This window comes from Dermacentor variabilis, chromosome 7, assembly GCF_050947875.1.
Source record: "Dermacentor variabilis isolate Ectoservices chromosome 7, ASM5094787v1, whole genome shotgun sequence".
NCBI lineage: Eukaryota > Metazoa > Arthropoda > Arachnida > Ixodida > Ixodidae > Dermacentor > Dermacentor variabilis.
The window spans coordinates 95037868-95065364 of NC_134574.1; positions in this window are offsets into that span (position 1 = coordinate 95037868).

The following is a 27497-nucleotide window of genomic DNA, read 5'->3' on the forward strand; positions in this document are numbered from 1 at the left end:
TGGCAAGCTTGCTGTATTTTCTCTCACTTTCTTCATAATCTTTCCTTTGCAAGCAGCCCCCATTCATGCTGGTAGGCATTGTAGCAGTTGTGAGTGTGTCTGCAGCAGCAATGTCGCAGCTTGTTTGCATGCATTACAGGATGCCAACAGATACCCATCACTGTTTCTGTGCATTTATGAGCACCAGCCGTGTCCACTCGGCAAAACTTGTAGTACCCATTTGAATTTACCCGTCAGTTCATGCAGCTTTTCGGGACCAAATTTACGCACCGAGGAAAGGAGACCATGCAACATGACCTCGGTTAAGAACTGACTGTTTAAGTTGATGGAAGCATTAACAAACATAACACTGGTTAATTTGAGAGGGAAGGCAGAAGTTGTCATACAAAGGCATAAAATTACAATAAACGGTGTTTGCATAAAAAATAAGCAAATAGGCACAGACTAATTTCTATCCCTTGTAATCTAGATAGGACGCATTCCTTCATGCAATGATAATGGGGGCTGGCTCACACTTGTTATTTATGTTGTGTACCTGACTGATTTCTCTGGCCAATTTTAGTCATGGATGAAAACTGATAAACATTCGTAATCCAGTCTGAAGGCCCACTGCGGATATGTGTGGCTGAGTCGGATGAGCATAGTGGTTTTTTGGCGAAATATGGTGATCTCTAAGGTACATGTTTAGGCACCAGCCAGTCTTCCCTGCGTGCATTTGACCACATGTGAAAGGAATACAGGAGAGCACCATAATTCGCTGAAAGTAGCAGAGTGCTTGTCCCACCTAACCACATTGACATGACGAGCTGGGAATACAACATCCAAAAATGGGACGTGTGTCAGTCAACACTCATTATGATTGCGTGACGAAGACGAACACTCTCTCACGACACGGAATCGCAATCGCCATGCTTATTTATAAAGTTTTTATGCAAGTTTGTTTAGCATGTTTTTATACATTTGCTTTTCAACTTGTGCCCTCCCTCTGAATGAAGCGCTCGGGTGTATATGATAAGTAACATCAGACATTGTGTGGTGTATTTCTTGATTAGGATATATGCCATCATACTAGAGGTCAACACGTGGATGACACAGTAGGCTTGAAATGTACGAGAACTATGCTGGTAGATGATGTAAATATTCGATAACGACTGGCACTTGGATATCTCAAGGATCCATTGGGTTGCCCGTACATGAGCACTCCTATGTTTATTTCCATGCCAAGTAATCCGATAGGGAGAAGATTTTCCAATTCACTCTAAGAATCTGCAGTCACTGCTGTCCTTTGTCAAGTAGAAACGGAGACCGCCAAGTAGTTCATAACAGGTATACACGCCACAGCTGATCCACGTTGCCAAGAGCAATTTCTACTTACTGCAGTCACCGCTGCACCCGAAGGCCACAAAATGCTTCCTCAACAACTTTGTGTGCACCGACATCACATAGTTTTTTCACAGAACTAGCTTTAACATCTCGAAATCGCTCTGCAACAAGGTTGATTGCCAAGTTTTGTTAATTTTCTGCCCTTTCTACCATGCAGGGTACATGTGCACTCACTTCAAGACGACCCTTCACCTCAAGAACAGGCTCTCCTCAGTGATAAGTAGTGACAATAAATGAAAGGAAAATATCGCATTTCTAACCAGTGGGAAAATATTATTTTCTCTTTTCATTTAATCTCCTTCAGCAATCAAGCAAGCATTGATATGCCCAATACATATTCTTGCTTACTTTCTTTCGTTGAGTAATGTTTAACATGCAGCATATGTATGGGCCCTAGTACAAGTTGTAAAAAGTGATGCATCTTCGCTGGACATACATACATACAGGCTGCATATATCAAGCTGCAAAGATGGTCAGGTACAGGTAACATATTTAAATAAGATCTGACTGCCATTGGGACAGATCAGAAAACGTTACCACACATCGTGGCTAATTTCGTTACAGGAGTGCTATGAACTATCTAATGTACAAGCTCATCAGAAATTCATTGGAAAGGCATGAGAAAGTGTAGAAAACTGCTCTTGTGTGCATATTAGGAAGACATTTCATGCTCACAAGAAAAACACTCATCTAGAATTGAACACAAAGAGGGTGGCCAGTATGTATAGAATAGCATTAGCAATCCATAACAAAATTCCAAAGAAGCTCAACAGAAAGTCTAAAGGCTGTGATGTCAAAACTCATGAGACTTTCATGTGAAGCTGATCTTATATTTTCTGAAGTGTAGCGCCGACGCGGTTGCTACGTGGAACAGCTCCTAGCGTCACCGTTTGCGTTCGCCATCGGCTCGTCGGCATTGGACATCTCACCCTATTCTCACCCCTCGCCGCTTCAAATCAAGCACGGCGCAGCTCTCCTACAAAGATTTGTGGGGCCGCAACAAACATTCATACTGCGAAAGTTTACTAGCCTAGCTCATTAGTCAGCATACAAGTTATCGGATTTTGGGTGGTCCCGCTGTCGGTGTTTGTATTGACATTTTTGCTGTAGATGGTCTTTTCACTCGTTCCTCTGGCGTGCTTCACCACACCACTGTCTCTGCCCCTCCCACGCATCTGTCTGAACCGCTACAGAAGCCACGCTAGCACTTCCCATGCGCTTGAATTCATAACCACAGAAGCGCAGGCCTCGTGCAAACGAGCCTCAATCCCCTCCCCCCTACCCTGATCCTTGGCAGCAGCACTGTTGCTACACTCTTTCCGCCTTACCCTCACGCTTCTGCATTGCTAGAGAACTGTCACCATGCTCTTCCCCAGTCTCTCCTACTCACCTCTATTCCAGTCCACGCGCCCTGTGACCGATTCCGACATAAATTGCCCAAGGCACTTCCCCTGGAAAAACTTTCGGGGGATGCCCACGGGGGCCAGAATTTAAGAGCTTGGCTGCAAGAAATACCTCTGTGACTCCTTGAAGTTAAATCCTAAATAAAAGTGGGAAACTTTAATGGAAAAATTGAACGAAGGTAAACACGTTTGATGTAGATACATTCTTTGCTTAACATTTATGGAAGTGTTCCAAAGCATTCTGCCATTATGAGCTGGCTTTCCAGTAATCTGAGATAATTATTTGAGAGTTTTTAGTGGAAATGGTGATAATGTTCAGAGCACTCAGGGAAAAACTGACTGCCTGGCTTAATTAGAAGCGGTGTAAAATATTTTTATGCGCATTTCATATTTGATATGAATTTAGATACACGTTTTATGCAATTTCTAAACAAAGTTCAAAGTGTGCGGATAAACAACACTGTAAAAAGAAATTTTCCTAGTTTTACGGCAAATCTGCTGGTAATGTGGGACGGAATTCTGTTCCGTAAATAAAGAACGGTCATTTCCGTTGAACGGACAGCCCTAAAAGAGAGACCGCAATGGAACTTACGAGTGCTATCGTATCAAGAAAACGGAAGTCGATGTATGCTGAATCTGTGCTATAACCGTTAAAGTACAGGTGCTTCTCGTATAAAGAAAACAGAACACACTGTATGCTTAATCTGTTCTGTAACTCTTAAAATACAGCTGCTTCTCGTATTAAGGAAACGAAAGACTGTCTATGCTGAATCTGTACCATATTTGTTAAAGTACTGGTGCTTCCCGTATTTCGTCTTGCAGAGCATATCCATTGTTTGGAGAATTTACCATCGGGGACAAAATTGCCCAGGACGCGCGAGAGTCGGTCGAAATTTATTGGTGCGCTATTCGCTGGGTCAGCCGCACTAACATCTGCGTTCGGAATGTGCATATGTGACCCACTGTTTCCAGCGGCTTTGAATGCAGAGATGTAATTACGGTGACTCACGCGCTTCCAGGGTATTTTTGTCCATGAAAGTACATCTCTTTTATTGCAAATGTCATGAAGGGAGCTCTTAGCCGATGTAGCAGGTCATCATTCAGAAAATGGTCTTGCCAACACACTGACATATCTGAAAAGATAAATCACTTTGCACTTTGGTATAGGAATGCATTGCATGGCGTACAAACAAAAAGGTGCCAAATTTTAGTAATCAAGTTCTTTACATTATAGAAGCAACATTACTTTTTTCAATCACTCGTCCTGCACGGTATCCCGAGAAAGTTTCCCTTGTACCCAAAAACCTTGCAAGGACACATTTGCTGCTGTTAGGAGCAAAAATAGTATCTGTGAATTTCGACCCTAACGAAAGCGGAAATATGGATAATCACACAGCACAACAAAGCCATAACTTCTGTGTTAGAAAAATAAGTACGTAGATCAACGTTGTCGGAACAATGAATGTTGCTGCAGCGGACGTTTCAACGAAGGTGCTTGTCATCAGGCCAGCAAATGTTTTCCTTAGCAGCATTGTTTTGCGGATAGCTCATTGGCCCCTACCCTCATCGGAGGAGGAGAATCTGGTGCATATAATAGGTCAACAGAAGCCAGTGTCGAAATAAAGGCAGAAAGGGTGTGCTTAGACGGGGTGATCGTGATGAAGCGGATATGGGCACTGCTGTTAGTTCTTGCAAAGAGTAGGGGTGACCAAAACACGAAACGTTCTACACATGTAACCAATCAATAATCCAGTAGAGCTGACCTTCCCAGAAGTCTAAATAGAAATTGTATGTATATATATATATATATATATATATATATATATATATATATATATATATATATATATATATATATATATATATATACATGTATATTACCTTACGCCTGCTGCTCCTGTTTAGGTGTCAACAGCAACAAATGTTGTATACACAAAGCGTAAGTGAACCACATGGTGGGACAATTCGAATATTGGTTTTACCTTGAACACACTAAACATATGAATTTCGCTTTGCTATATTACCAAACGCGGTAGTTCAGTGGCTATGACGTTGGTCTCGGAGATGGAAGTCACCAGCTCGTAGCCGCAGCGACGGCAATCCGAGGTGGGCTAATTGAAAACCTGAGCGGAGAATTTACTTAAATGTGCCGCACTGCTGCGCTCCTCATAATCGGAGCGGACTTGTAGCACTTAATGCTAAAATTGCTCTAGTGATAAAATGCATAATTTGAATAGATCACTTCTCGAACGTCGCTGTTCTGTAAGTAGTTCTCAAGTGGATCACCACCGTGAGTGAACTCATCATCATCATCATCATCATCTTATTTATGTCCACTGCAGGATGAAGGCCTCTCCCTGCGATCTCCAATTACCTCTTTTCTGCGCCAACCGATTCCCCTTAGCACCCATGAATGCCCTAATTTCGTCACACTACCCAGTCCTCTGCCTTCCCCTACTTCGCTTCCCTTCTCTTGGTACCCATTCTGTCACCAGAATGGTCCAACGGTTATATAATCTGCGCATTACACGACCTGCCCAGCGCCATATTTATCTCTTGATATATATTAGAATATCGTCTATGCGTATTTGCTCTCTGATCCAAACCGCTCTCTTTCTGTCTCCTAATGTTATGTCTAGCATTCTTCGTTCCATCGCTATTTGTGCGGTCCTTAACTTGTTCTCCAAGTCTCTGCGCCGTATGTCAGCACCGGTTTAGTGCACTGATTGTATACTTTCCTTTTCAATGATAGCGGTAAGCTCCCAGTAGGTAGCTTACGACGTCTAGCGTAAGCGATCCAACCCTTTTTTATTCTTGTGTGAAGTTCCTTCAGATGATAAGTATTATCTATGGTTAATTGACCTCATTAAACGTACTCCTTCACAGATTCTGGAGGCTTACTTGTGATCTTCAGGTCTGTTTCCCACGCCCGGTGATTTATTATTATCTTTGTATTCTGCTCATTAATCTGCAGCTGCACTTTTACACTCTCTCTGTTAAGGTTCTCAATCGTTTGTTATAACTCATCCTCAGTGTTGCTGATTAGAACAAAGTCATCAGCCAAACCAAAGGTTGCTAATATATTTGCCATCGATGCTTACTCCTAAACCTTACCAGTTAAACAGCTTGAACACTTCTTCAAAGCACGCAGTGAATAGCATTGGAGAGATTGTGTATCCTTGTCTGACCCCTTTCTTTATAGGTATCTTCCTACATTTCTTGTGTAGAAATAAGGTTGCTGTGGAATCTCTGTACACATTTTCCATGGTATTCACGTAAGTGGTCTGTACTCATTGATTACGCAATGCTTCTATGACTGTTGATATCTCTAGTGAAATAAATAGTTTTCCGTAATCTATGAGAGCCACACAGAGATACCTATTCTACTCTGCGGATTTCTCGATAACCTGATTAATGACATGGATGTGATTCATTGAAGAGTATTCTTTCCTGAAGCCAGCCTGTTTTCTTGGTTGGCTAAAGTCCCAGTATTGTTCTTATTCTATTGAATATAATGTTCGTAAATATTTTTTATAATACTGGGAGTAAGCTAGTGGGACTATAACTGTTCAGTCTTTTAACGTCTCCCTTTTTTGGATTAGTGTAATGTTTGCGTTCTTGCAGCTTTCTGGGACCCTTGGAGTCGATAGACACTTCGTATAGAGAGCCGCCAGTTGTCCCAGGAGTATGTTTCCTCCATCTTTGATTAAATCGACTGTTATTAAATGCTCTGCTACCGTTTTTACCCGTTTCGTGTCTTGCAAGGCCCTTCTGACCTTATCTCTAGGTACAGGAGCAATTTCTATACACTGTTCATTATTGTTTCGAATTTAGTACTCCTGAGTCCTCTGGGTACTGTACAGGTCAGTATAGAATTCTTCCGCTGCTGTTATTATACCTTCGAGATTGCTAATGATATTATCCTGCTTATCTTTCAGAGCATCCATCTTAGCTTGTCCTATGCCAAATTTCGTTTTTACTTATTTCAGGCTGTGTTCATTTTTTGCGGCTTCTTCAGTCTTTCTCACGTTATAATTTGTAATATAACTTATTTTCGCTTTGTTGATCAGTTTTCCTTGACAAAAATAATTGACAAGGCATTGAAATATTATTGGTCGATATTGAGTTTTGTACTGGGGAATCATGGAGAGTTTGGTGTTTGTCAGAGAGTTGTTGGGGTTGAGCGTAGAGGGCTCTTGAATATTGGCACTGATATTTAATTGCAACAACATTGGGCTTCTGGATGTTGAATAATTATTAAGTTGCCATTGAAACTGCATTGCGCTTAGGCGGCTCGTTGTGTTCGTTTTGTTGAATGGTTGTTGGGTTTCCCTTGATGCTGCATGGAACTGACATTGTGATAGTTTTGTTGGCCAGTTGTTGGCATTATTGCCACAGCATGGAAAAGTACTTTGTGGCCTAGGTGAGATAGCATTGAGATTTCAGCAGTCGCCGTTGAAATATGAATAATATTTGGTTGCGCTATTGGATTTTTATTCATATATTGAAATTGCTTTGCTGTTCACACTTTCATGTCCTGGTGCCTGCTCATAACATTACCAAACACAATCAAAAGAAAAGAAGAGAGAGATCAATTCGAAGTACCTTTATTTATACTGAAGATGCATTCACATGAAACATTACAACACATAAGGCACCGATACATGGCACCTGGAGACATAGAATAGGACTTATAGCACTCTTAACAGTGTACATACATTTAAAAGAGACCTATACCTTAGAATTCAACCAAAACAATCATTATGATCTTCACTTGTGACTTAAGTTTATGTCTAGAAGGCAAAGCGATTCAAAAGGCCAGGCTTAAGCATACCCTTGTAAAACCAACTTTGTACATATGAACACTTGAAGCTGCTTGCATGTGTGAATACACAAAAGACATCGTAATATGCGTCAATAAATGTTTCGTACACCAACACATCACAGGAAAAGTTACGGCTGACTGTGAGACGGTGAAATAAAAAATAAACTTAAGATTGACTTCACTTAAATACATAAAATCATTACCACACGTCTTTTACCAGGATTAAAATTCAATGAAGTACCAAAGTAGACTTGCCTGAGCTTTTTGTCTTCGAGATGTATATATTTTGATGTTGCCCAAATATTATATAACATCACTCACCTTAGCTAATAAATGAAGAGAGATCATTCAGAAAGTTGTCGGGCATGGTGAACACCTTAATAACGTTTATAACGAGCCAGGTTAAAGCTTTTGTTATTGTGTTAGGTTTAAGCTTTTGTGTTAAAGCTTTTGTGTACGGAACGCAGCTTATCCCCCTCTCAAGAGTCAACAAGCACTACACCTTTTAAATATGTTAATTTGGGGTACAGAATAATTTGTTGGTGGCATTTCTTCAATTTAATGCGCTCATTTTCAGTATATTTTTCTTGACATGCACATAGCTAACGAGAGCATCTTTTGGGGTCTTTTTCACTATACCCAGCAACTTGCACTATCAAGTATCCCAGAAATAGTCATAAAGGTTGAAAAAAGGTTCCAGTGACTCGACAGTCAGATTGATGAGAGTGGAAAATGCAAACAAATGCGTACACGAAATACCAATGACCTCAATTGCGCAGGTAAAATTTTATTGAAATGCTACCAGAGTTTTATTGCATGAAATGCATAAAAGTTTCATGAAAATTGGGCCAAAGCAGTAACAAAGACAGAGGCAGATACAGCATTCGTGTTGAGAAAAGATTACAAGGACAGTGATATACATGCATATTTAAGCTCACGACAAGTTACTCTTTAATGTATACAAAAAGAAGACATGCACTTACAGTATCAAAAAGGTTCCTGCGCCTGCAGAATGCAGCACAGTACAAAGCAGCGTGATGAGAAGCGAACAGTAGAGCTTAGTATTTCAAAAACTACGAATGCTTGTGTACCTACAAACAAGCATGTGACATGTCATGCCCTGAATGGATGAAATTCATAAATCTTGCGCACAATAGACGTTACCATCACGCTTATTCGCTTCCTCAGGGGACTCCTTGAAGTTGAACTAGAAGAATGTACATCAGTGTTAAAAAGAAAGAAAAGACCCTATAGCATTCTTCCTGAAATATACAGCGCAAATAAGTTCATGCATCAATTATATGGACACTTCGGCAATTTGGTGTAAATATATATTTGACAGCCACCCAAACAGTGACGAGAAGGATGAATTAAGGTAGGAACACATATCAACGCTGACTCAACTAGAAGTTTATTAGTGAAGACAAAGATTTCAAACACACTGGCCAAATTCACAAAGAAAAAGCAATGGATGCACAGCAGAGATAGTCCGGTACAACAAAAAAGGACCGAATGACATGTCCTGTAGCATAAGCATGTGCGTAAAGAACTAACAAAAAACACATGAAAACTTAAATGTTTGTCCTGCAAGCGACATTAACGAGAAATACTGCAGCAACTCTTTCCAACTAACGGTCGCAGAAATCTTGTTTAGGAGTTTTTCTTCATGATCAATAAATAACGCTTCCGCAAGTGCTCTTTCTTCTGGTCTTTGTGATGAAACAATCGTTCTGTCGGCACTATACCACAGCACCGCGTGTGTTATATGTGCGTGCGTATGCATGTGAGTGAGAGAGACATGTGTCTATCTGTATGTATTTGGGTTTGAGCGAGCGAGCATTTCCTTGCTTGCACCTAATCTAGGAAACACACGTGATATAGACTTTAAAATTATGGGGCTTTTACATTTCAAAACCACAATTTGTTAATGAGGCACAGCATAGTAGCAGACGCCAGAGTAATATCGACAACCTGGGGTTCATCAACGTGCACCTAAATCTAGGTATACAACTGTTTTCGCATTCCGCCCAGATCGAAATGCGGCCGCTGAGGTCGGGAATGTATCCCGCGATCTCATGCTGAGCACTGCAACAGCACAGCAGCTAAGCCACCACAGCGGCTCCCATGAGGGGCCGAGCAACGTTCTCGTAACACATATTAGGTGCCCGATACCTAGGATGGCAAGAAACTGGTAGTTAAATTATATTTATCAAAAGAATGATTATAGAATATTATGAAGCGTGTGAGAAGCTTTCATTCAATGTAAATTTTTTACAGTTTGTACTTGTCGAAGATGATGCTTATGTGGGCTCAGCCGTGGTCATCTCTATGTGGAGCTAGCCAGTGACGGAATATATTATGTGCAAATTTCAACTGAATATCACTTCGTGAGCACGGCACCACTCTGCAACCTTTGGCAGAACTGGCTCGATTATATATGTACTAAAATGTTCAAGATATTTGCATACTATACGGACATCGGACTGATGTGCAACATGCAGTAGATGTTCGCCAAATGTTGTGTTTGCGGGTGCAGGCACGCCGGCAAGCGCATCTTTTCCTCAGCAAAACATTTCTTATGTCGCACGCACACACGCGTATATGTGTCTGAAGAGTTGGTGTTGCTGTCCCCTAATGAATTAGATATTTGCTTTCTCGTTCTTTATGTCAATACATTTCAAGGCTGAATTTAGAGCTGGCCTTTCTGTTGTCATTGTTGTGTCGCGTTTGCGATTTGTTTGTGCCTGAACAACCGTATCTTGTGATAGCTCTTCGCAACGTTATGCCACGTGCGATGCATTGTTGTTGGGCTCTTGAGATACTTCAGCGCACAAAACACCAGATTTCACTGAATTATATATCTATGTACACAATTGCTCACTGCAGTTATGTGGTCCTAGTTATTTTGTGATTTTGATTTAAAGACAAAACATAATAAAATCTCTATGCCAAATTCGGAAGACAGGAGCACTGAGGCTGTCAAGATGCGCGTCTTTCTTTTTCCTTGAGAATATTGATATTTCCGGTGAAGTTACAGCAATGAGCTCCCCATAGAACGTCACAGGTGTGACATGAAAGTAAGAATTGTAGTGAGAGTAAATGATGACAAAAGTCACGATGCCCTCGTGAATTGCCTATTCGCATAGAAACATTACTGCGTATTTAGCTGTCACAAATAGAAGGCACTATTAGCGCAGTTGAGGGCGTTTAATTTGAATAAAAATTGAATTGAACGACACACCTCCTCACGTGCGTCTATAATTCAACGTGTTCCATTCGTGCAGTTGTTATTAGACCCTTTCTGATATATTATGTTAAGTGCAATTTTTATGGCATGTCGATTTTTGAAATGTTCAAAATGTCATGTGCTATTTATTCACTTCGAACAAAGGGGCAAGAAAGGGTAAGGCATGGCAAAGTCAAGTTTTCGCTCGACAGCACAGCTTCACGCGTACCGCTGCTTTCGCCCTTGCTTTATCGTAATCCAGTGCGCTTAAATATATATGTGAAGCATAGCTTTGCTTACCGAGGGGCGACGCAGTGTGGCCAACTGCCTCCCCACTGGCACAAGTGTAGGGGGAAAGTATTTCGTTTGTTACCAATTCCACAATTCTTAATGCGGTTTCATTTGGCTGCATGCTGGGAAAATAAACAAAACAGCTGGCGCCACATTTTCTTTCTGCATGCATTGGCCACAAAGTAATGCTTTTGTTTATTACATATCCTCGGTTTGGGCAGTCAGGATTGTCGTTCGTCCCTCGCCGCGTAGGGATGTAGCAGACGAAGGAGGAGGTGCGCCACACCCGCTGTCATTGCAGAGAAGGCTGGCGCTGGGCAGTTTCCGTGATGACAAATTGCACGTTTGACTTGGGGAATCATGCAAAGTTTTCTGATGCCAACTAATCATATTTCGAAACCCCATATTATCTTGCTGTAGTTGCCCTGACGACGACCGTACAATTCCAATACCAATGAGGGCACGATAAAGGTAATTTGTAGGTAACGTTAAAGATAATGGGGTTAATGTGCCTGTTTACAAAAGAGTACGTATGCAAATTGCCCAGAGTGTTATCAGTCAGTTTACGTAATTTACGGCATGAAATGGTAGGTTTCTTAAAGACCAACTGAAATATCAAATACACGACGAAAGGTTCGCGAATTACATTGTGTAATCACCACGCATCCTAGATACATCGTTGAAAACAACCTTCAGGAATCTCAACAGTGGGTCGAGGTGGTGACCAGTCATTTTGGCAGCAGTTGCCCAGTGCTCTGTTTCTCCTTTTTGTTTGGTGTTTTTGACACTTGCGTCAGAGGGTAAGCAAAAAAAATCATAATTTCGGATTTTCAGACCCATTACAATATCATCACAACGATGCTAGATTTTTTTTCTTCCGGCATACGTCACTTGTAACCTGGTCTGTTCATTTTTCATTTTAGGTTGTTTCTGCACAAGGGTTACGCTAGCTCATGTTTGAGGGCAAAAGCAAAAGATTTCATCTTTTGAAGAAATTAGAGCCAGTTTCTGGGTGGCTTTTGGGGGGTGTCAACAGTGTAGGTTGCTTACGTGCTTTGAAAATATTCACTAAATGCATGCTCTTTCCCTACTTTTATACTGGCCACAACCCATTTAGTTGCTTTTCCCGGTTTCCTGCTTAAACTATACCCAGGCACGGTGTTTATAGTTAGTAGAAGTAGGAACTGTGTCCTGATTGCCAAGCTATAATTGTTTGGGCTATCGCCGCCTTTGCAGAAAGTTAGTTATTCAAGTGTACGAATGTGGTGTACTGCGGATATTCATAATGTTTACAAGACTCTTAGAACGATGCACAAATTACGGACATCATTTTCGCTGCAAATAGGGATATTTTTTACTGCAAAGCGTTGCAAACTAATCATGTTCTTCCTGGAAATACAACCTTGTAAGTAATCGCTGAACAGTATTGGTTTCCGCTGTCTGCGGTGAACTAAACAGAACCGTGTTGATATTGGCAAAAATGTGGACACGGCAAAGGTAATATGCCGGTAACGTTCATAATAGGTGGGAAAGTGTGCCTGTTTAAAATAGAATAAGTATGCAGAGTTTTGTTCGTGAGTTTCGTGGCAGGTGTAAAACTTTCTTTAGTAAGCCATGCGAACGGGCTGGTTGGTGTTGATCGATGACGTTTAACAGAGCAAACTTGTACAAACAACGGCGAAAGAGACATACGTAGATACCCAGTGCTTTTCTGCGTCCGTCTCTTCCGCAATCGTTTGTCCAAGTTCCCGGTGTTAAACGTCGTGAAATTTATACCACGACCGTGGCATAATTGCAATCACAACAGAGGTTGGCGCTGGGGTGTTCCCTCCATAAAAAATTTCATGTTTGCGCTTCCGGCATTATGAACAGCTTTCGCCGAGTGCCTAATCATAAATTAAATATGTAAATTACCTTGCTCTATTTAACTAAGGAAGGCGGGAGGAATTCAATATAAATTATTGTGTCATTTGCGACCAACCATGACGTACCATATGGCATGTTTGGATTATGAAATACCAATTCAGCGGCGTTAAATATCTCCAGAAACTCGCCAATTTTATTGTGTAAGCACCACTTATACAACGCACATTTCCTATGACAAACTTCAGCATTCTCGTGAGTTGGGCGAGCTGGTTACGAGTAAGTTGGCAGCGGTTTTACGTAGTGCGGTCTGCTTGCTTTTTTGCGTCGTCGTTTTGTTATTTGTCTCAAATGGTAAGCGAAAAAAAAAGGCCTTGTCGGATGTGCAGAGCCATTACAATATCATCACAATAGTGCTTAAAATTTTTTTTCTATCTCGATGTGTTCCCCCTGACGTTGCATGTTAATATTATCTTTAAACTGTTTCCACAGATGTGTTACAGTAGCCCACGTTCCCTAGCAGAAAAAAAGTATAATTTCATGTTTTGAAGTATAGACGCCACATTTTTGGGTAGAAGATAGAGAAACATTGAACAGCGTATGTTTCTTATGTGCTTTGAACATATTTAATACATACGTGCTTTTCCCAACATGTATATGTTACACAAGACATTTAGTTGCTTTCTCTGTTTCTTTCGTAAACAACGCAAAGCACGGTGTTTATATTTACTTGATGTAGGAACCCTGCCCTGATTGACGAGCGATATATGTTGAATATTTAAGGGTCCATTCCAGCCTTTTACAAAGGTTCCAGCAAACCAAAGTGTTATACTTCCATTATTTAAAATGTGCCCCAGAGTCCTAAAAACAACTGTATAGTGCAGGAAATTGAAGTTCCAATATAACGGGAATCTTCAGTGTAACGCGCGGCGAGACCATCATGTACATGCTGTAAATCCAACATTGCAAATTATTACCGAAGCGTCGTTATTATTGCATTTTGTTTGTAATATTACAATGCGCGCAGTTTGTTTCTATGGTGTTTGACGTGAATTATGCAAGGAACCGTGTTTACAGTTTAGGATAATTAGTGGCACTGTATGGGTAGTATGTAGGCCTCACTACAAGTAGGTGGGCTAAATGGGCCTGTTAACAAATTTATTATGTATGCAAGTGGTCCATAATGTTATCAGTGAGTTTTAAGACCTGCATGAAATTTACACCGCTATCGTGGCATAATTACAACTACAACCGAGGTCCCCGCAAGCGCACCTTCATTATCAAGGTGATGATGCTTGGCGCCACCACGGACCCTTAGCCCCCATTGCAAAGCTGTAACCCGCACCATGGCTAAAGGGTTTGTGCTGAATGGTAGAAACCATGAACGGTGGTGATTGGGGCCATGGTGAAGCTAAGGCTGACGGGCTAATTGTGTTTTTACCATTCGAAGAGCCCCTGTACATTCCTGTGAATAAGATGGTCAAACACAGGTCACATTCTAGGACCCGTCGGTAAACCAATATTGCACGACTACATTTTCTTCCTAAAAAGCCAATCGGTCCCTGAAAAGGGGCCACACCGAAGAAAACTTTTTGACAGATCTACAGCTGATTGTGATTCGATTGCATGTTTCCTGATCATCCACTCTCTTGTAGCCAATGACTCAGCTATCGCTAAGACCCTTGAGAAAATGACAAGGAAAATCTACAAAACCAAAGAACTCTCATCAGCTGATCTTGTTGTTGCGTTAGAGAAAGACCAATCAGACATCCTCCTCTAGCAAAAGCTGTTCGCTCGCTTGCTGGTGTCCATTACCCCCCCCCCCCCCACACACACACACAGTCTGAACCAAGTCCAAGACGTCGTATCAGAACGTGATCTGATCCACGAAACAGACCATGACCTCCTTGAAGATTTCAGAGATCAAGGTATTGTCACCTTTCGCCTCATCACTATAAGGCGAAGCGGCGAAGATGTGGTGAAACCCCATATCGTCCTGACTTTTAATTGTTCCCGTCTACCATATGCCATGAAAACAGAGTTCATTTACTGCAAAGTCCGCTCCTATGTTCCAAACCCGAGGAAATGCTCTAAGTGCCAAAAGTACTGGTATGGATGCAACACATGTCATGGTAAACTCATGTGTGCAATATGTGGTGCCCATGTTCACCCAACTTAAAGCTGCACTGCCACTCAAACGGAACGTCCCAATTGTCATGGGCCACACGCTGCGTAATCGCGAGCATGGTAAATGTTTCTGAACCAGAAAAAAATTCTTCAAATCCATGTAACGGGAAGATGCTATGTTCACGTAACGTGCCGGGTGACGTTTAGTGATGGTTGCCGTGCAATAGAGCTTTCTTGATGAGCGCCCTTCTCGGCCCCTAACAAGGAGCCATTGGCTGCAACAACCTTCAAGGTTCCAGAGGTCACTTCTCACAGACCTCTGGGACAACACAAACATGTCAGAAGGAATCTTGCCCTCTTGACAAACTCTCACCCGCCTCCGAGTCCCCGCTGGAAGCAATGTAGGTGATCCCGGGATCATTAGTACCTGTGAGCCTGATGGAGTCCCCCCAAAAGAGGCGGGGTTTTATACACCACCTCAACAGAAAAAACTTCCGCAAGTCGGAAAGGCGGTGATACTTGAATAACACGTCCCTTCCTCATTGCCGACTAAAATGGCTGCCGAAAGGATTGTCCACCGAGCTGCGGGGGTACTCGATAACCTAGATGACATAAGCGAAATACTTGCATAATACAAACCAATCATATTTTGTCTATGACAAGCACACTTGAACCCAACACACACAATATTGATAAAATATTGTGTAGTACAGCTGGAGCTCAGAAAAGGCAGTGCTCACTCATCCCGTGGTGTTGCTATTGCGTTGCAAAAGTCAATTCTGTGCCGACCTTTCTTTCTTTCTTTATTGTTTCCTCAGACACAGTCTAAGAGGGGGCCGAGGCTAAAGGCGACAGAGCGCCTGACAGGGCCCCGGCCCCTTGCACAATATATACAGAGAAAATACATCAACAAAGTTCAGTCAGACAGACATCATAGGTTCAGACAGTGGGCAATATTAAAAAGGGAGACTAGTCACTGCTCGAATATGAAGTCAGCAAATAATTGGTACAAAATATTTACATACGCAACATAATGCCTGCAACGTAAATACAGAACACAGCGATTCAGTTATCAGTGAGCACGTGCAACAACATCATTCATAGCCATGGCACTCATCACAAAAACCAAGCACTATTTCACAGCCGTGTATCAAAATTGTCGTAGCTGAGAGGAGCATGGCAAGGGAGAACAAAGCGCACTTTGTGCGGTAATTTACAATAATGAAAACATAATGTCACTGTTCACAAGAAAGTTCCTACAGTATTTCTTAAGTGTATGTACATTTTTAATTAAAGTCGACTTGCATATCTCCTCTGTTTAGAGCATTGGTTATTTGAAAAGATAATGCTTGCCTTCCATAGTTGGTTCTAACTTGCGGCATTTTTCGTTTTGGGTTTCGGGTACTGTATGAACTTGAGCTGGGCACTGCGGAAATATGTAACTTGTATTTATTGATCCATTGCAATAGCTTAAAGTAGTACACCTGGTCAGCCTTCAACATGTTATATTTGGTAAATAACGGCTTTGTTCTCAATAACTGCTTGTTGCCTTTAAAATTTTCGAGTATGCGCAAAATGTGCTTTTGTAATACACTAGGCTTGTACTAGTTAGTAGCTGTTGTTGTTCCCGAAGTCAAGATTCCATAGCTCATTCTAGAGTAAACCAGTGAATAGTATAGTGCCTGCTTTAAACGTTTGGGTATTAGATGTTGTACTTTGCAAATGCACCCAATGGTGCGAGAAAGGCTTGATTTTAGTTGACTAACGTGAGTATTCCATGAGAGGTTGTGGTTAAACCAGACACCTAAAAACTTTTGTTCAGTAACCTGTTCCAGCAAGCGTCCTTCAAATCTAATGTTAACCGGGTAGCAGTCATGTTTATTAATTGGCTTAAAAATTACGTACTTTGTTTTATTTATATTTAAACTCAAGCGATTTCTTTGAAGCCATGCAGATAACTGTAATAAGTAGTCATTAACAGACGTCTCTAAACATTGCATGGTTTCTCCGGTGAAAAAAACATTAGTATCGTCTGCATACATTATTAATTGTGGGGATCGATGTATTGCTATAATATCATTTATATAGATAAGAAAAAGTAGGGGTCCCAGAATAGAGCCCTGGGGAACGCCCTGTTGTACTTCGAGTTTGCTGGAGGACCAATTGTTAACACGTACATATTGATAACGTTTCTCTAGATAACTCCTGATTAGTTTTATTGCTACTCCTCTAATACGATATTTTTCTCATTTTCTTAACAATAGGTTATGTTGAACAGTGTCGAAGGCTTTGCTGAAATCTATAAATAAGCCAAGAGTGAGGAATTTTTTTCTATATTTTCAATTATTTTATCCTCTATGTCAACGAGAGCGATCACTGCTGATTTGTTTGCTTGAAAGCCGTACTGAGCTTCTGTTATTACTCGGTGTTTATTAAAGAAACCGCTTAGCGTGTGATTTATGACGTATTCAAATACCTTTGAAAACACTGTCAGAACTGAAATGGGCCTATAATTACTAATGTTGGTCTCACCACCGCCTTTCTAGACAGGTGTAACTTTTGCGATCTTCAAATCGTCTGGAAAATCTCCGCTAAGAAGCATCTGATTTATTATATGCGATAATATGGGGCTTATCAAGCATACCACATGCTTAATAGGCAAAACTTTTATCCCGTCGTCTCCACAAGCGACTTGGTTTTTTAGATTTCCTATTATCGTTTCACTTTCATGAGACGTTGAAGGAGCAAGCATGATTGACTCCATCAAGCTATTGATATGTACGCAGTCACTGAAAGTGCCATGCCGTCCTGAATAAACACCTACTTTGACGAAATGCCGATTCATTGCTTCTACTAAATTGTTCCCAGTTAGAAGCACATTGTCAATGCAGATTTCCTTCACACCACAGTCAGCTTGATTTCTTGCTAATATGTTGTTTAGTAGCTCCCATGTCTTTTTGCCGTCATTTTGAACGTCCTGGAATTTAGTTTGGAAATAATTGGACTTTGCGTATTTTAGATCCGAGTTCAATTTGTTTCTCAGTTGTTTGAATTCATTCAGTACGCATGGATCTCTGGTTTTAAGAAACTGTTGAAATTTTCGGTTTTTATTTTTTATTCTTCTGTGCAACTCCCTAGTAACCTATGGTTTTCTAATCTGTTTACTTTTCTGGGCACTTTCTCGGAGTGGAAAGGCCAAATCGTAACAATGCTGAAATTTCATCAAAAAGACCTGGTAAGCCAGTGTGGCGTTGCGTTGCTTGAACACATCATCCCAGTTCTCTCCCGCTATATAATTATGAAACGTCATCAAGGTTTCATTAGTTATTGCTCGATACAAATTTTTTTCTTGAGGAAACACATTTTTCTCGGAAGGAAAGCCCAAGCAGAACACTGGCAAATGATCGCTGATGTCATATCTAAGAACACCAACCGTAACATTTGCATCATCTATGTTGGTAATACACACATCAAGACACGCGGCAGTATCTACTGTGACCCTGGTTGGCAGTGATATCAGATTAGAACAGGCATAGGAATTTAGTATGTTATGTAAGTCTCTTGCGCATGGACTATTTGATATGGTGTCTATGTTGACGTCACCAAGAAGCATAAATGATTTTCTTACAGTCTGTAAAGTGCGAAGAGCATTGTCGATGAAGTCGATAAATTCCATCGATTTGCCTGCTGGCGGTCTGTAGATCACTCCAACAGTGACGTTCGACAATTTGACAAACAGGCTTTCAATAACTTGATCGAATCTAGTCAGGTCGCTCAGCACTTCATACTGTACACTCTCCTTTATAGAAATTGCTATACCACCGCACCGTTTTATATCCCTACTAAGGCATACGCACTTGTAACCAGGAAGGTGCGGTGCCGTGTCTGTGTGTGTTAGCCAAGTTTCTGTTGAAGAAAACTATTGAACTATTGAAGAAAACTTAATGTGTAGGCACTGAAGAAGTATCTCAAGACTATCCACTTTGTTTTTTAGGCTTCGCATGTTTATATGTATTGCTGAAAATTGTCTTTTGTTTGACCTGTGCTTTTAATTAAAAGTTTGGCAATCGTAGTACTGACAATCATTTTGTCCTGCCATCATTTTTCTGAAGTATGTCGAACAGGTGGGTGCACCATTATCCTCAGTTTATGTTCTCCAGATCAGACTGTTTAGCAATTCTGATACCAACCGCTCCCTCGACTTTTCGAGCAAGAATTTTCCCTCCAGAGCACCACACGAACTTCCATCCTGCAGACTTTTTCTTGGTGATCGCAGCCCCCAGAAGCCTTTTGTTTAAGACAGTCAAATGTTCATTCACATATACCGGAGAAGCTTCTCCTCCGTAGTCAAGGTCTTTCGTAGTTATTTTTTGCTTTTTGCTTTTTTGCAGGATTACATTTCGCTTGGTACGCTGTACAAAACAAACTACTATGTTTTTCTCCTCCGAGTTGTGTACAGCGACGCGATGACAAATGTCAATATCTGTGTCAAAGATTGGCTCACCCAAGAACACGCCAATTTTCTTAACGACCTCTGTAGCATCTCTTTCTGTTGGCACACCCTTGATTTCCAGATTGTTAGATCTCTGATGCTGTTCCAGCTCTTCGACTCTGTTGCTCAATTTGCGGTTCTCGGCTACAAGTTCTTCGTTTCTTTTCACTAACCCTTGAAATTCTTTTCGCAATTCCCTTAACTCTTGCTTGATATCATTTACACCATCACATGTGTCACTGCAGAATTTCACACTTTCTTTCAAAGCCCTTAGGTCAGCCCGAAGTTCGCGCTTCAAGTCATCAAGGGCCTTAAAAAAATCTTTGGCGTCCTTAGTCATAACTAGGTTGAAAGCGGGCAGCTAAGAGAAGTGGGACAAGGATACAAGGACAGCGCGCAGTAGGCTCTCGATCAACGAGAAACAATACGGCACTGGTGGCGCACGTTGTGTTCGGCAACAGTGCAAGGATAGTAAGGATCTGTTTGAGAATAGCAAGTAGCCTCACCTACAGTGTAACAGGAAAAAATTAAGTCCGTGTTCCCTGTGCACTGTCGCCGAACTGTCTCTTACCATTGTTACCGATTTAAAGGCAGCGGCAATGCGAGCCCTAACTTTTAGCAGAATAATAACAATATGCTTTCTATATATTTGAAAAACACTAATTTGACAAAGCTATTGACCAGCATCCAGATGGATTCATGCTCATTGGAGATCTTAATGCGCACCACCAACTATGAGAATGCACAAGACCTGATTCCCAAGGTGCATTGACCGAAAAATTTGCATTGTTCTCAGGCTCATGTAGATTTAATGAAAAGAGCCACCATACCTTCTTATAGCAAACAGCACATACACAACAATAGGCCCCCTAGCTAAAATATGACAGCTTTATCACAGCGTGCACCACTTTACTCCAAGGCATGCTGCCTTACCAGAATAACTCATCGCGTCAAAGCCAGAGTAAGACCCAGAATCCTTAAAGTAAATGTTTTGCAGCTGCTGTTCAATGCTACATTGCTCCAAGAATGTCTACGATTTTTAGTAACTACAATGATTTCGTTGCTTTTCATCTTGGTAGGCGTTAGCACTCTATGATTCATGCGAAAGAGTAGTCAGTGAAAGGGGGTTTATGGCAGCTCGTACGCGGGATCGCAAGTAGCGCTTGATCGCGAGTCCTATGCGTTCGCATCAGCAGCCCGAGCTCGGCTCTCGCGCCGCAGCGGTGCCAGTCCGCACAGCGCCACATGCATATTACCCACTACAATTACCCCCGCGGTGAAGAGGAGCCATCCTGGCGACCTAAGGGGATGAGACGATAAGGGGGTCGTGGTATGGCTTCAGGCGGCTGACGTGAACCGCCTCGCGCCCACGGCGGCGTTTGTCCGAAGATGGCATCACCGGTTCGACCACATAATTCACAGGCGAAGTACACGCGACGATCCGGTACGGACCCTGATATTTCGGAGCAAGCTTTGGGCTAAGCCTGGGGCTTGGAAGGGCAGCCGAAGCCAGACGTGTGAGTCCAGGGCGAAGGACTGTGTGGGCTGATCGTTGTCGTGGCGATCTTTGTGGATTCCTTGGGTATCCGACGTAAACGAGCGAGCCAGTTGGCGGCATTCTTCAGCATGGCGAGCAACTTCGGAAAGAGGGGTGAATTCAGAGGTATCCGGGTGATATGGTAGTACGGTGTCGAGGGTAGTGGATGGTTCGCGTCCATAAAGAAGGAAAAATGGTGAGAAGCCTGTGGTAGCCTGAACGGCGGTATTGTATGCGTACGTCACAAAAGGGAGGACATCGTCGCAATTGTAATGATCAGACGCAACATACATGGCGAGCATGTCCCCACGAGTGCGGTTGAATCGTTCCGTTAGACCGTTAGTCTGTGGTTGATACGCCGTAGTGGTGCGGTGAATAGTGCAGTACGCGGCGAGTAGCTCATTAATAACTTCGGCCAAGAAGACACGGCGTCGGTCACTGAGCAGTTCTCGCGGTACGCCGTTCCGTAAGACGAAATGCCGTAAGATGATTGCGGCGACGTCGCGAGCAGCAGCCGAAGCAAGTGCAGCAGTTTCAGCATATCTTGGGAGGTGGTCTACTGCGACAATAATCCAACGATTTCCGTTCGCACTGCATGGAAGAGGCCCATAAAGGTCGATGCCAACCCGATCAAATGGACGTGCAGGACACGGTAAAGGTTGCAGAGGGCCTGTCGTATGAGAAGATGTCTTGCGTCGCTGACAGGCTGCACATGACCGAATGTATTTGCGGACATAAGAATACATGCCGCGCCAGTAGTGCCGCTGGCGGAGCCGCTCGTACGTTTGCAGGACGCCAGCATGATCTTGTTGTGGGTCTGCATGGAAATACGTGCATACGTCGGAACGCAATTGGCGAGGGATGACTAGCAGCCATTTGCGACTGTCCGGCTGATAGTTTCGGCGGTACAAGATGGCGTCCCGTAGAACGAAATAGGTGGCTTGGCGACGAAGGGCTCGAGGGCATGTAGCCGTTGAAGAACTGTGAAGAATGTCAATGAGAGGCACAATTCACGGATCTTTCCTCTGTTCAGACGGCATGTGAGTAACAGCAAGTGTAGCAACCAGGCACTCTATGGATGAGGGTGGCGTTTCGTCGGATCGCATGGGTGATCGGGAGAAAGCATCTGCATCAGAATGTTAGCGCCCGGATCAATAGATGAGGCGAATTTCAACTTCTTGGAGCCGAAGGGCCCAACGTCCAAGACGGGCTGACGAGTCTTTCAGCGACGCAAGCCAGCAGAGCGCGTGGTGGTCTGTCACAACATCGAACGGATGGCCACACAAGTAAGGGCAAAACTTGTTTAACGCCCAAACTATAGCCAAACATTCTTTTTCTGTGACAGAATAATTGGTTTCTGCCTTCGTGAGGGCTCGCCTCGCATACGCAACCACATATTCGGGAAAGCCAGGCTTGCGTTGTGCAAGGGCAGCTCCATGACCAACGCCACTGCCGTCCGTATGAACTTCGGTCGGTGCAGTCGGGTCATAGTGGCGTAGAACAGGCGGTGAGGTAAGCAGGCGACGCAAAGTGGTGAAGGCTTGGTCACATGCCGGAGTCCAATCGCGAAGGTCACCAGGGCCAGTCAGGAGCTTCGTCAGGGGAGTGATGATGCAGGCAAAATTGCGCACAAAGAGTCGAAAATAAGAGCAAAGGCCGACAAAACTTCGGAGCGCTTTCAGTGTAGTCGGCCGGGGAAATTCTGTGACAGCACGAAGTTTGTCAGGGTCGGGAAGGACGCCGTCTTTGGAAACGACATGGCCAAGTATGGTCAGCAGGCGGGCTCCGAAGCGGCACTTTTTAAAGTTAAGTTGAAGGCCGCGGTAGCAAGGCAAGTAAGGACTTCGCGTAGACGAGAGAGGTGAGAGATGAAATCAGTGAAGAAAACTACCACGCCGTCTAAATAACACAGGCACGTCTTCCATTTGAGGCCTCGCAGAATGTTATCCATCATACTTTCAAATGTTGCGGGCGCATTGCAGAGGCCTAATGGCATTACTGTAAACTCATGCAGGCCATCAGGCGTACTGAAAGCTGTCTTCGAGCGATCGGATTCATCCACTGGCACTTGCCAATAGCCCGATCGCAAGTCCAAAGAAGAAAAGAATTCAGCACCATGTAGACAGTCCAGGGCGTCATCTATGCGTGGTAGAGGATAGACATCTTTTCGTGCAATCTTGTTGAGGCGACGATAGTCCACACAGATAGTCCACACATTTTTTCTTAATGAGCACTACGGGCGACGACCAAGGGCTGCAGGATGGCTTGATAACACCATGGTCAAACGTGCGCCACATGCATATTACCCACTACATCAGAATTTTTATGTCGTGTACCTACGGCGTCACCACTACAGCTTAAACACAACTGCAGGCTTTCAACGTCAATTTATTCCAAGCTCTAGTCAATTTATTCTTAGCGCCAATCAATTTAATCGAAGCGCCATTGGAATTTTTTCAACTGGCAGTCATTTTATTCCGAGCGCCACTCAATTTATTCCAAGCGTCACTTAACATATTTTAAATGACAGCAGAAATAATGCAAACTCCAGCGAATATAGCTGAGGCATAACAACATTGAAGAACCATTGAATTTGAGCGCCTGTGAAGTTTTTTCAAACATATAAGGGGTTAATAATTTCAGAATAAAAGTGCGAGGTGAGAGACAGGTACCTTTCCTGCCGCGTGACTAAAGACGAATTTTTCAGCAGTTCTTTTCTATTTCGTCATGAGAGCGACACAGAAAATCACAATTGTCGCAATTAAAATGGTAGGACAAGTGAGTAGAAGTACGTTAACAGTCTTAACGACACACATAGAATTTGGTCGTGGATATCGAACGGAAGAATAAATACTGATTCAATGATAAATACTAGGCTCGGGCCGGTAGGCTTTGCTCGCCAGAGAATACGATCAACTATTTTACTATGATATCCACAGCCTTCTATAGGCAACGTCATCATCGATAACACTAAAGCGCTCTTAAATTCACAATTACGTGCATAATACGCCTTACTACTATCTCTCCTTACTGCTAGTCTCGAATCCGGAAGCATTGATGAATTCAGGTAGTATGTGTGGGTGTATTGACCAGTTGTCTTCCCCCCCAAAAAAACATCACATTCTCCTGACGCCTGGGGCAGAAAAGATGTTCTATGTCCCCCGCCAAGGTCTGCGAGTGGGGGCGCTAGCTGAGACTCCTAGGGTTCTCCTAGGACAGATAAAAAAACAAGAAAGTGGATAGGGAAGCGGCACCACGGTAGCTCAATTAATAGAGCATCGCAGGCGAAATTCGAAGGTTGTGTGACCGTTTCTCACCTGCGGTAAGTTGTTCTTTATTCAGCCACTTTCATTTCCATTTATTTACGGTCTTTTATTTTATTTTTTACGCACAAATAATTGCCCCCATTTTGTGCTTCGTGTCAGTGTTTGTTGCCTTCTTATGATATCACTAATAAAAATCGGGCCCCTCGGTTAACCATCTTTCTTCTCTTCTGTATGACTGCTGGTATTTCTACTCAATGAAGTGTCTTTTCGTAATCTATGAAATCCATCTCATGAGGATGAGTGAACCCTGCGGATTTTTCGATTACCTGATTGATGACATGGACTGTTATTCATCGTTGAGTATCACTTCCTGAAACCGGTATGTTTCCTTGGTTGACTGAAGTCCAGTGTGGTCTTTGTTCTAATGGAAATTATCTTGTTAAATATTTTATATAATACTACAGGTAATCTAATGGGCCCACATTTATTCTGTTATTTACCGTCTTCCCTTTTATGCTTTAGTGTAACGTTGGAATCCCTCCAGTTTTCTGGGACACTTTAAGTCAATATACCATTCGAATCAAGGTAGGTGTGTTTTTCGATCGATATAACTCCTCCATCATTGATAAAATCAGCCATTACTCTACCTTCTCCGGCCGCGTTTTACTCTTTCATGTCTTGCAAGGCCCTTCTAGCTTCGTCGCAAGCAATAGAAGGAATCTCTGCAACTTGTTTATTAATACTTCGAATGGAGGTGGGGGGGTCGTGGCTCCTCTTGGTAGTGTACAGGTCAGTATGAAATTCTTCCGCTGATTTTACTATATCTTTGACATTACTGATGAAACAACCCTGCTTATATTTCAGTGCGTACATCTTGGTTTTTTTATGCCATGTTTCGTTCTCCCTGATTTCATGCTGCGTCCATTTTTACGGCTTCCTCTGTCTTTATCACGTTATATTATCGAATATTTCTTATTTTCTCTTTGTTGATATTTTTTGACAGCTCCACTAATTTTATCTTATGTCTTCAGTTGGACATTTTCAGTCTTTGTCGCGTCTCTATTAGGCTCATTGTTACTGGTAGACCTTACCTACTGTTTGCCTTGATGCCTTACTTCCGACTTCAATTCCCTTTGATCCAAGCCTAGTAAGGGTTCCATTCATTACATATATGTATTGTTCATCTCTCGGTTCCAAAGATACATAATGGCTGGCAAATACTAGCCTGATTTAGTCTGATTTTACCGTTGTTGCGTCTAGATTTCCCTGTTGCTTCCTGACCAATTTTACTATTTCTCTCTTTATATATAAGTGAATCCTAGATTTCTTCTTTATGATCACTGCATCACTGCAGTTTACCCGACCTAACACTTCAGCATCCTGAACTATGCCGGGATCGGCAGGAAATATGAAATCCATTTCATTTATTGTTTGACCTTAAGGGCTTTTCCAGGTCCACTTTTCATTTTTATGGTTACTGAAGAAGATGTTCATTATCCGCAGCCTAGATAGCTCCGCGAATCTCGCATCTTGGACTCCTAGATTCGACGCTGTACTTCCCATTTTCTGTTTCACCAGGCTGCATTTCCTCCACTTTCCCGTTGAAGTCGCCCATTAATACGTTAGAGTAAGTCTGCACTTTTCTCATCGATAATTCGACTTCTTCATCAAATTGATCTTTTTCTTCATGATCATGACTGGTGGTTGGAGAGCAGGCTTGCACTAATTTTATTCTGTATTTCTTATGAGCTCTTATTGCAAATACTGCTACCTCTCACTAATGCTTTATTGTCGTCAATGTTACCCGCTATGTCCCTATGAATTAGCTATACCACTGCGAATATCTTATAATCTTGGAGTTCTCTATAGCTCATCACATGGCGGTTTTTTAGCACTGTATAAATTTAACTCCTGCGGGGACGGTAGAGTATCCGTCTCCAGTGCAAGAGGACCGTGATTAAAATCCCGGTGCCGCGCAATTCTCCACCGTAAAATACAAAAAAACCGTGTGTTGAGAAAATTGCACAAACAGGCCTGGAGTGCGGCCTGATCCCGGTGACCAGAACCGGTAACGCACTCTCTCACCAGAGCAGGATTGGCCACCCGGGTGCAGTACTTGGCCACAACCTCCTATATGAATACAACAATCAAACTCCGGCCCTCAGTGCCCAGCAGCCGCGAAGCAACTGACCACGGCGGCGGTCAGATCTGTGACGCTGCACAGGGTGCTAAGAATACCTGGCTCCGGACAGGCCGCCATTGGAATCTGAACCTGGCAACGTTTAACGTTAGAACGCTATCTAGTGAGGCGAGTCTAGCAGTGTTATTGGAGGAATTAGAGGGTAGTAAATGGGATATAATAGGGCTCAGTGAGGTTGAGAGGACAAAAGAAGCATATACAGTGCTAAAAAGCGGTCATGTACTGTGTTACCGGGGCTTAGCGGAGAGACGAGAACTAGGAGTCGGATTCCTGATTAATAAGGAAATAGCTGGTAACATACAGGAATTCTATAGCATTAACGAGAGGGTGGCAGGTCTTGTTGTGAAACTTAATAAGAGGTACAAATTGAAGGTGGTACAAGTCTATGCCCCTACATGCAGTCATGATGACCAGGAAGTCGAAAGCTTTTATGAAGACGTGGAATCGGCGATGGGTAAAGTCAAAACAAAATACACTATACTGATGGGCGACTTCAATGCCAGGGTAGGCAAGACGCAGGCTGGAGACAAGTCAGTGGGGGAATATAGCATAGGCTCTAGGAATAGCAGAGGAGAATTATTAGAAGAGTTTGCAGAGCAGAATTTTATGCGGATAATGAACACCTTTTTTCGCAAGCGGGTTAGTCGAAAGGGGACGTGGAGGAGCCCGAATGGTGAGACTAGAAATGAAATCGACTTCATACTCTGCGCGAACCCTGGCATCATACAAGATGTAGACGTACTCGGCAAGGTACGCTGCAGTGACCATAGGATGGTAAGAACTCGAATTAGCCTAGACTTGAGGAGGGAACGGAAGAAACTGGTACACAGGAAGCCAATCAATGAGTTAGCGGTAAGAGGGAAACTAGAGGAATTCAGGATCTA